This window comes from Marmota monax, unplaced genomic scaffold (assembly GCF_021218885.2).
Source record: "Marmota monax isolate L192 unplaced genomic scaffold, Marmota_monax_Labrador192_F-V1.1 WCK01_AAM20220418_F8-fsc00005, whole genome shotgun sequence".
Classification (NCBI taxonomy): domain Eukaryota; kingdom Metazoa; phylum Chordata; class Mammalia; order Rodentia; family Sciuridae; genus Marmota; species Marmota monax.
Genome location: NW_026692254.1, coordinates 26,552,193 through 26,562,827, shown reverse-complemented (window position 1 = coordinate 26,562,827; position 10,635 = coordinate 26,552,193).

Below are 10,635 nucleotides of genomic sequence, written 5' to 3'. Positions count from 1 at the left end.
TCAACTGACATCCCCTGGGGAAAAGATCATTGTGGTTACTAGTTCAGTTCTCAGAAATTTTGACTTCCTTTCAAGTTGCCCAAAGGCCCCACAGAAACATGAGGCCAGTTTCCCAATGATCATGTGCAGGATTCCAAAGTGCTGCAACCTCTTCTGGCCCACTTAAAGAATAACCTTCTGTAGAAGCACAGAGTGCAAGTTCACACTGAGACAGACTGTGCACTCATGCTCGCCTTCAACTGAAAACTCTGTCCAAAGACCACTCTGTTCAGTCTGCAAGTTTTGTCGCTGGCCCTCAAAGAAAGATTCTGCTGGGATGGAAGGTGGGGGAAGGGAAAGAATAAGAAACATTATTTTCTGATTTAATTTCCTAGTTTGATGCAATGTGCACTAGATAATCACATGTTGATGGAGCCCCTGCTAGGTACTGAGTTGTGCAAATACAATAGCCTTGACTTCAAGGAACCTAGAGATTAGGAGGGAGACAGAAATATACAGGATTACCTCTGAGCCCTGGAATGTTCTGAGCTGTGCTGTGATGGATGCTGAGCTGGCACTCTCTGCATGTAGTAGTGGCCCTCTGAACTTATGGGCGGGGTGCTTGTTGAGGAGGGCGATGCCCTGGGCTCTGAAAGCTGGGTGGGTGGGATCATGATGCTGTAGATGAGTGAAGGGGAAACCGGAGCACAAAACATTCTGGAGCCCAGGTGCCTATACAGGGAGTCATCTCATGACAGAGAAACCTGGAAGGGGAGGTAAGTTGGATTCTGGAAAACAGATTTGGGGCGATGGAGCTTAGCATGGAGTTCTATAGGTTTTATAAAGCAGGAAAGAACAAGAAAACACAGATACCTTTTGAAAAAATGTCAGTTTTTGAATTCCACCCCTTGTTATAGTTTCCTGTCCCACTTTTAACAAGGAGCTGGACCAGCCCTCCCCTGCCACACCGGCTTTGTCCTTTCCTCTGTCCCTGGAGGAGGGAGGCTTGGTCCAGCCCTATGGAGGCTCTGGCCATTGATTCCCCTCCATTTCCAGGTTGAGAACAGCGGAGCGTGAGGGCTGGAGGCCTGTTCTCTCCTTGTGGCTCAATCCATTTCTCCAGAGCCACTGAGCAGAAAGTTCAACCTGGCATCTTCTACCTGGAGTGGACGAGTCTCCCAGCCCCTCTGTACCCTCTTCTCACCTTGTTGGCACATTTCTCTCACCATCCTTCTTCTTGCCTATCTTCCCTCTTTCTTCTTCCCTGGTCTCACCCGTCCTTCCATCTGCCCTTTACCTTGACAGCAGAAGCCCTCCCTCACCCTCATCCTTCCACTAGACCCCACTGGTCCATGGCTGCTATAGAGGTGGGCTTTGGGGTGAGACAGATCTGAGTTTGCTCTTGGTCTCCACACTGTGTAATCACAAGCAAATAAGTTATCTTTCTAGACATCTGCTTTTTCACCTGCAAAAGATGGGTGATGAGAGAGACCTTACCATGTGGGCCAAGGAGTTGCTCAGCACCTGGCCCTGGGGGGTGTTTAGGGTTTCACTCTCTTTTCCCTCCCCTTCCTTTCAGATGGGGCAGGGAGAAGGCCTCTTGGCCTTCGTAGGTAGCCAAAGGTATCTCTGGCTAGGGAGGCCCTGGGCAGCTCCAGGTGGTGTGCGGCTCCTTGCTGGCTTCCCACGATGCTGCTGGCCTTTTAAATTGCCTCCCTGTCTCCCTTATAGGATAACAAGGGCATAAATCAGGAGCTGTCAGCGTTCATTTCCATCCTCTGGCCGACAGCTGTCCTGCCCCAGCCAGGCTCCAGGCCTGTCTGCAGAACACTGGCTCCCTAAAGCTGGGGAGAATGATGGACTGGGGCTAAGGGGGTCAGTTCAGTCCTCAGAGGGGGCCACCGAGCTGTGTGAAGAAGATCTAGCATCTGCTATGGCTCCTACATGTGTCTGTCCTTGTCCTTCCTGGCCCTGGATCAGAAACCATGAGCCGTCAGGTGGGGACTAGATTCTTCTCCCTCCTATATCCCAGGTGATGGGGTGCCATGCTGCCAGGATGGACTAAACCTACCAGGGACCGTCTTCACTAGGAATGGAAAGGGAGGGTCTTCCACCAGGAGTCTAGGGCAAAGACACCCGAAAAGGATGACTGGCTGTTTTTCCTTCTCCTTCCAGGGGATGGGAGGGTACCAGAAGCAGAGCTAGCTCTGAGAGACTCACCAGTGATAATGAGTGGTATCAGCAAACTCAGGATCCGAGTAAGAGAGCCCTAGACAACAGCCTGGACTCAGCTGTCTTGGGCTGCCAGCAAGGAGGAACTTTGAAATCCTTCAGCTTAAAACCTGGTCATTTTATGGATGAGGAAAAGGAGGCCCATGTGGGACCAGAATTAGTTACTGGGATCTTCGTCCTGAGGCTGCTACATGGGATCTCACATACCCAGAACAGGTGCCCAACAAATGAATGAATGAATAAATTAAAACAAACAAATGAATGAATAAAGAGGGCTGCAGCCCCTCAGCTCTGCACCATGACAATGAACCTCTCCCTCCTACATCCCAGGTGATGGTCTGTTGCTGTCCTCATCCCATCTGGCAGACCCTGAGCTGCTTGACATAGAGACCAAGTCTGGGTTTTTGATGCCTCCTTGCAGTGGTAGATGCTCTGGGTTCTAGTAGACTTCCTTTTTATCCTCACTGGATGAGGTAAGGGATGCTGGGACTGAGAGGGTATTCCCATCCTGCCTCAGTTCAGCCCAAGAATCAGCTGGAGAGAAACAGGAGGTTTTCTGCCCACTGGTCCCTGGTACCAAGTCAGCAAATTGGCCATCCTTAGGAAAGGTCAGCTGAATCAGCCCCCCTGCAAGAAATGTGCTTGGTATTTTTAGAAGCTTTTCAAGCCTGTGCTCCTGAGCTCAGCAGGAGGTACTCAGAGCCTTTGCCCATCCAATCCCAGCTCCAGCTCAACTCCAGCTCAGCCCAGCCCAGGCACCTGAGTGAAGATAGTTGGTCGTCTGGAGCAGAAGCTGAAATAATCACTCAGTGAGTCCAAGACTTAGTATAATAGGACCTGAGATCTCATCCATTTCACTGCCCAAAGTTATCATGTGACCCTGAGAATGGCCTGCTCCCACATTATTCCCATCTGTCTAGTGCAGAGGTCATCCTATCTGCAAATCCACTTTGGGAAAAGAGGCGGGATAAAGAGGAATTCAATAAACACTTGAGCTGCTTTCTGCTGAATTCTGGGGAATTCTTATAAGTCCTGGATGAGGTTGTGTTGAACAATGTGTGTTCCTTGGAGAGAGATGTTTAGAGAAGTGATGTCATATAAATTTGTCCTACAATGCTGCTGTGTTAAAAAGGTAGCTTTCCATTTGGGACAGAGGTATGTGGTCCAGGAGGGACCAGCTGTGTTTGGGGGCCTGAGGTTCTGAGAGCTGTAGCCTGAATCTGTTCTTTACTTCCCCTCCTCCTCCTCCTCCTCCTCCTCCTCCTCGCCCTCCACGTGGCCTTGGGGACATAACTTAGTCATCTTAGACCCAATTTTTCTACCTATTAAATGGCAGAGATGGTGAAGGAGGGGTTTAGACAAACATGTGCTTAAATTGGTAAGTTTCCACAGAGGGATTGGTGATGCTTTCTCAGGGTTCTTCAAAGGCACAGGGGTCATAAATATGGCACACATGTCCCAGGAACACCTATTTTACTCCATAGACAGATTTTAAAACATCAATTTATACCAAAACTCACTTGATCATATTATGCAGTGGAATAAAACACTTGCATAAATTTTTAAAAATGATGCCTGCTGCAGCCCCTGCCCTCCACCTCCTCATCCCTTATTCCCTGGGGGTTCTGGATGGAAAAGTGGGAGAAACATGGGCTTGTTTACCCTCTAAGGTCCTTTCAGATGTTATTATTATCTAATTATGAACTCTGCTCTAATTTTGGGAGGACAGGGTTCATAATAAACTAACCTCTTAGATTTAATTCTTTCTTTTTCCTTGTCCATGACTAGAAACTTCTGATGGATTGAAAGTTGAGAGAAACGTGGACTAGCTTCCTTGGACCAGCCCATGATGGGAAGGTGGGAGTGGGGAGAAACGTGGGAGTCAGGAAGTGAGGCTGATATTTAAAATGTTCTATTCTACAGTCCTTGTATCATAGAGTTAACAGATTAAAAGCATATCTTCTAATACATTCTGGCATGATGGAATGAAGAAGTCCCCCTTCTTCCCCAAACAGCCTTTATTAAGCAACTTCTTCCGTCTCCAACTCCAGTAGATAGTTGCCTTCACCACGCACAACAGCCCACCTGCACCCTTTGGCCTCTGCCTTCCTCCCTCATCTACACCCACACAGGCAAACCCAGCCCCCTGTGCGTGCCTCCCTAGGCGAGGAGCTCGCTGCCATCTGCTTCCTGTGGTGCTCACCTGCATTGCCGGCACCTGCAGACTCCCCGCAACTGCAGGTTTTACAGGTGGCAGATCCACTCCCTCCCACTCCTCTTTTCCCCATCTCTCTGTCATTGTCCACAGCCTCCCCCAGGCTTCAAGCACACACTTGTTCAACCTCGAGTAAGATCAAAAATAAACTCTCTGGAACCTGTTCAAAGGCTAATGTGCATCCTCTCTTCATTATTGATTTGTTTATTACAGATGCTTGTGTAGGACATTCGATGTGGCCGCGGTGCCAGGGCTACCTCTAGAATCCTTATTGTACGCTGGGAGAAAGTTGGTCCGCTGATGTCCTCTAGGAAGGGGTTGGTGGGTGTCAGGTGAAACCTGCCTACAGGCAGGCTGCGGACAAACCACCCTGTTCTCTGCTGAGGCCTGGGCCAGCCCTGGCTGAGCCCAGTGGTTGTATCTGGGACCCTGCTCTCTCTCTCTCCTGCTCTTCCTTATTAAAACCAGGAACATCCTTGCTGTTTGGATGCCAAAGGGCAGGTGCCCTGCAGAAACCAGGCAGCCTCTCCTTTCCTTGCTGCCTCACTAGGGGGCAGTTGAATATAAGATGTGTTTAGGAAGTCCTGAGTTTGAAACTGGCCTCCTACAGTATATCAGTTGGGTGACCCTGGACAAGTGACTTAACCTCTTTGATTCTATTTTCTCATCCATAAAAAGGGGTTTGCAAGGATTCAATAACATTGTGTACCTAAGAAGTATAGAAAAATATGACACACAGCAAACAGTCACTGTTTTGTAGTTGTGGTTGTGGTCACGGTCATTGTCACCATCATCCTGCCTATCTTTATCTCTGGAACCCAAGTATGATAGGGATGGCTTGGTGTGGCCCAGTGTCTGGTATGTTGGTGCAACCCCTGGGTAGTCCTGCAACATCTAAAACACAGTAGAACACTGAGTTCCTGGGCAACCCATGAATTCTGCATAAAAGAAGCTAGTGCCCTCAGATTAGTGCTTGGGACATCGCCTCCCTGTTCTCTCCAGCAGGGTCTGGAGCTTGTCACTAGGAGACACTGGGAAAGCATCTGTCACAGGGCATGGGCACCCTGGGAAAGTGCCCGCCCATCCATCCATCCATCCATCCATCCATCCATCCATCCATTGTATTGGGCTCCTGGACTCTCTTCTTGGAGTCCTGAGGGTGGTTCTTGAATTTGACATTGGAAAGAGGGCATCCAAATGGAGCACCAAGTATCACCAACTTTTGAGAATCACCTGGCTTCCTCCAATTGGATGAACCTATGGGGGTACCTTCCCAGACAGACTTCTGGAGCAGGTGTCTGAAAACCCCCTCTTCATCTTACACATTCACTCCACAATCTGGCTATCAGACTTGGGCTCTAGTCAGAGCTCACCAGAGCTGGTTTGTACCCTCTCTGACTGCCACCTTTATTCCCTCTCCCACCCCCATCTTGGAACTCCCTGGGCTGGGCTTTTTGTTCCCTCGTTCCCAGGCAGTGCAGCTGGTGCTGTAGGCTGGGGTGGGAGTGGAGGACGCAGCAGAAAGTCTGTGGGAGGTTGCTGTCTCTTAGTTCCAAAGGCAAACATGGCTTCCCATGCCCCCTCCCCCCAATGTAACACTTCCCCTAATTCCCACACTGATATCTCACCAAATAAGATTAATTTTTCTCTTTCTTTTTCTTATTTATTTATTTACTTTTTTCCCATTTGCATATGAGACCTACTGAAATGTCTGTGTGCTCTTTCTGGTAATCATGAGAGTGAGAGGAAATTGGAGCAGATTGGGTGGTTTCTTGCTTTGAGCCCCAGGAGTGTTGGCAAGCGTCTGGTCTCCTCTTCTCTGAACTGAGCACCTTGGAGCATCACCTCTTCTGTCTTCGGGCTGCTGAAGTTCTGCTCTGCTTAAAGAAACAGAAGCCAGGTTGGTTTCTAGCAAGGGGCCGGGGACCGACCGGTGGAGTTTGTGAGCACCTATAACTGGGAGGCTGAACCATCTGGTAGAGAGTGGGCCCCTGAGGAAGAATAGTAAAAAGTGAAAGAAGGGGAGGGAGTATGTGTCCAACTCTGAACTAGAGACATTGGGTACATTTTATTCCATTCCCTAAGCTGCATTGTAAAGAAATAACTGTGAACAATGCCCAAGAGCATTTTTCCCAGGTGAGGCAGATAAAGCTCAGAAAGGTGCAGTGATAGGCCCAGGTCACTAGCTTGTAGGTGCTGGAAAAGGGGTTTTCCTGGGGCTAAACCTCATGCTCCCATTGCTCCTGGGGGTGGGGGCATGGATTAAGGGATGCTTGGCTGGAAGCTATTTCCTTGACTTTCCTCCACTGAGATCATCTGGTGACTGATAAATGCAGGTGGGTTAGGAGTGAGATGCTCATGGAGTATGTGAAGGTCCTGGGGTCCATTGACTGGCTAGCAGGAACCAATGGCTGTCATTTTTGCAGAGTTTAATGTCCGTAGGGTGTTTCTGGGTATTCTGATTGATCCTTGTGATCACTGGAAGCCCATGTTACAGAAGAGAAATTGGAGGTTCAGAGAGGTGCTGTAGCATGCCCAAGGTGACAGAGCCTAATATGTTCTTGATGCTAAAAAAGTGAATTTAGTTGGGTCTGAAATCCAACATTCTATAGTCTGAGCCAAAGGCTCAGGGCCAGGGCAGGGGGAAGGTGTGACACAGGCTGCTTTGGTGAGGAGCAGGTGGAGAGAAGGGCATCTGGGGGAGGTGACAAAGAGAGGCAGAACTGGAAGCTGAGTGGGAGTGGGCAGGATTGGCTAGGGATAGGGTATAGTGGGGACCCTAGGAGACGGGAGGCCTGAAGGGGGATGTGTGGCCCAAAGAAGGTCTTGGCTTCTGGAGGGCAGAGGCCATCATAGTAGTGGGGCCGCTGGGCCAAGGCTCAGTGGGGGAAACCTGGCAAGGACCCAGGTAGTCAGGTGCTCTCCTGGAAGCTGCTATTCCCAATCATCTCCTCACTTTAGCTGAGAACAGAGCTACTAATCTTTCTGCTTCCAGAAGCCCCTTGATATTTGCCCTGTCGAGGAGAAGTCTGCAGCATCAAGTATAATTCTGGAGGAATAGAGGAAGAAGTCAGCTCGAAGCATCCTATTTTGTTTTAGTTCCAAGCTTTTCATGTGGACACATATGAGGTTTCAGGAAGCAAAATTGTTCATTAACTAACCTCCCCAAAATGTATAACATCCATTTTTGGGTTAGACCCTGGGGAAAATACAGTGAAGCTCACAGATGATCCTGCCCATCTTGGGATCTGCAATCCAGGGGTGCACAGAACACAGCACCTTAGTGGCACAGAAGTGCTGGGGGTGCTAGGGCAGTCACTCATTTACCTATACCTATAGAGTCCCTGTTATGGCCTTGTTTTAAGGTCTGGCAAATCAGTAGCTAAACCAGCAAGGTTCTTATCCTCAGGAAATTCACATTTTAAAATCTGGTAACAGGAGAACATTCCCTTGCGAATTGAGAAGGCACCCAGACTGCTTTGCCCCACCTTGTTGATCTCATCTGCCAAGTGAAGGCCAGTATCCCTGGCTTCCCTAGGATCAGTAAATATGCAAACAGCAGGGTATTGTGCAAAGGTAAGTGTTACATGGGGAGGAGCTCATCTGGGAAGGTACTGAGGACTGGGTCCACAATGGGTGGATGTGGGTGCACCCTAAGGGAGGCGATGTTCAGATCTCACAGCCTTCTCCATCCCCCCAGACCCTGTTAGTGTCCTGACCAAGCCTCTTCTGGCAACCCAATGTTGCTGCTCACCCGTCTAGCTTTCCAGAAGCATGATCCCTAATTTCTTCCAGCCCATCCTGGTGCTCACCTGCTGCCATTTTCCATGGACTCTGCTCTCTGCAGAAGGGATCTGGTGTTTGCTCAACAGCAGAGCAGGGCCTTCACCAGGATTCGCTGGTGGCAGGAACCCTCCTGTCCTGCTGCCCTCCATGGAACTTTGCCACACTGAATTTCTAGTTCAGACTAATTGTTCAAAGCTCCGCTCATAGCCTGTAGAGACTCAGCATGGGGAGCTGCCCTGTGTGGTAGGGACCAAAGCCTGCCTCTTCTCCCCTCCCTGCAGCAAGCCAGGTGACAGAATCCTCAAAGGGCCCCAGAGGCTCAGGAATCCTTTCTCCAGAGGAGATGCATTCTAGTCTGCACCCAGAACCTTCTTCCCCAGGAACCTGGGACTTGCTGAATACTTCCTGGCAACAGGCAACTCAAGCATCTAAGAAAGGGATAGGAGAGGATCAGTAATTGCTCTTGATGGTTGTTTCTGCTACATCCTACAGCATGACAGAGGGAGGCTTGAACTTGCCAGGGGGCACTGTACCACACGTGTGGGATGAGCTTTGTGGTGGCAATGTGTTTCGCTGACCAGATGGGGCAGGAAAGCCCTCTGGGAATCTCAAAAAGGGCATTAAGTAGTCAACCCAGAAGGTTCACCCTGTTGCATTGTTCAAAGTGCTTTACTACATTATCTCACAACTGCCTTGTGAGTTAGATACAATTGAACCTCTATTTTGCAAAAGAGGAAACTGACCCAGAAGCATTCTCAATGGCCAAAGCTGGGAAAGATTAGAAAATTATACATTTACACACAGGAAAGGAACTGAGATATTTTGCTCAGAGAAGAGACGGGAGATAGACAGTCAGCTTCCTGATTGGTTTGTAGAAAAGAGACTAGACCTTTCCATGGAGCTCTGGGAACAGCACTAATTCCAAGGGTGAAAACTTTACAGATATTGACTTCATTATTTCAGAATGAACGTTATTCAGGAATAAAGCTGCCTGAGAACAGAGTAGAGTCTTTGGTAGCAGTGAGTTTCCTGGCATTGAAGGTGTTCAAGCGGGGACTTCATTTCGGAGTGCTGTTCAGGGAATTTCTGCATCAAGTGGGGTTGCACTAGATGGCTTTATATTGGGGAGGATCTGTTCCAACCCAGAGAGTTTGTCCAAGATCTTGGAACTTGAATCTAGGACCTGAACTGGGGCTTCCTGTAGCTGGGTTATTCTGCTTTCTGGGGCCATGTTGGTGCTTGACTCCCTCCCTCTCTCTTCATGGGTGAGTTTCCATCTTCTATATATGGACAAAATTCTCTCCTTGGCCCCCCATCTTCTGAATGGCATTATACATCCTTGACTTCTAGCCAGGTTTCTTTCCCTTGCATCTTGAGCATGGGTCATCCAGGAATCAAGCCTCTTCCTCTAGCACAAGTCCAGGCCCGCCAGCTTCATGTAGCTCTTTGGAACAGCACGTTCTTCAGAGCTGTCTTCCCTGTCTCCTTTGGTGCTTCCCCTAGTACCAAGATTCTTTTTTCAGCTCAGAGGGTAGTGGGTCCTATTTCTGTTCAGCTAGAAAGTTGTGTAAATCTTAGATTCAGAAGCTGAATGGGATGAATCCATAATGCCTGGGATGTGGTTTGACTCCCCCAAAATTTGGCCAGTAATCTGGAGCTATGAGTCTATTAGAAAAGGGACTCTGGCTGGGTTTTAGAAAGGATGACAGATGACCAGAAGGTCAGGGATTTGCAGTGGACAGAAGCCCTGGGAAGTGGTAATTCTGGGCTCAGCATCATGTGTAAGTTTCCTGAATTTTTATTCCTTTCTTCCTTTCCTAGGTGGCAGGGAATTTTGGCTGCTGGGAATCCCTCAGAAACAGTCAAGTAGAAATCTCAGGTGTTCACACATCTGCAACATGCCCTTTAAGAAAGAGGCATGTACTCAACTTCTCTAGGTGTTGGGAAAGTTGGTCCACTGTGCTGTGTCAGACAGCTGTCAGTCTGGCCTATCTAATCAGAGAACACAATGGAATCTTGGGGACATTCCCATCTTCTCCAGACTTTTGGTACCAGAATGCATCAACTTAACTGTAAAGAGTTTCTAGAACTTTAGTTTCTGTTAAAACATATCAAAACCACCTTTGCCCATTCTTGCTTTCTCTTGATCAGCAGGGGTACATTGGTGAGTTTCCTCATCTATAAGACTCCAGCTAGCAGTAAAGGAGATTGTGTGTGTGTGTGGGGGGGGTGGGGGTGGGGGTGGGGTGGGGAGAGGCACCCCTGATTGGAGGGATGCTGAGATGAATCATAATATCTCTCAGACCTGGTGATGGCTGTATACTGGGAATGAGGATGATGTGACAGGTAGTCTTCCTAGTTGATCAGGACATTCTTAGCAAGAAGATAAGATACCCCAAATGTTTTGGACTCGAGTTGACTCA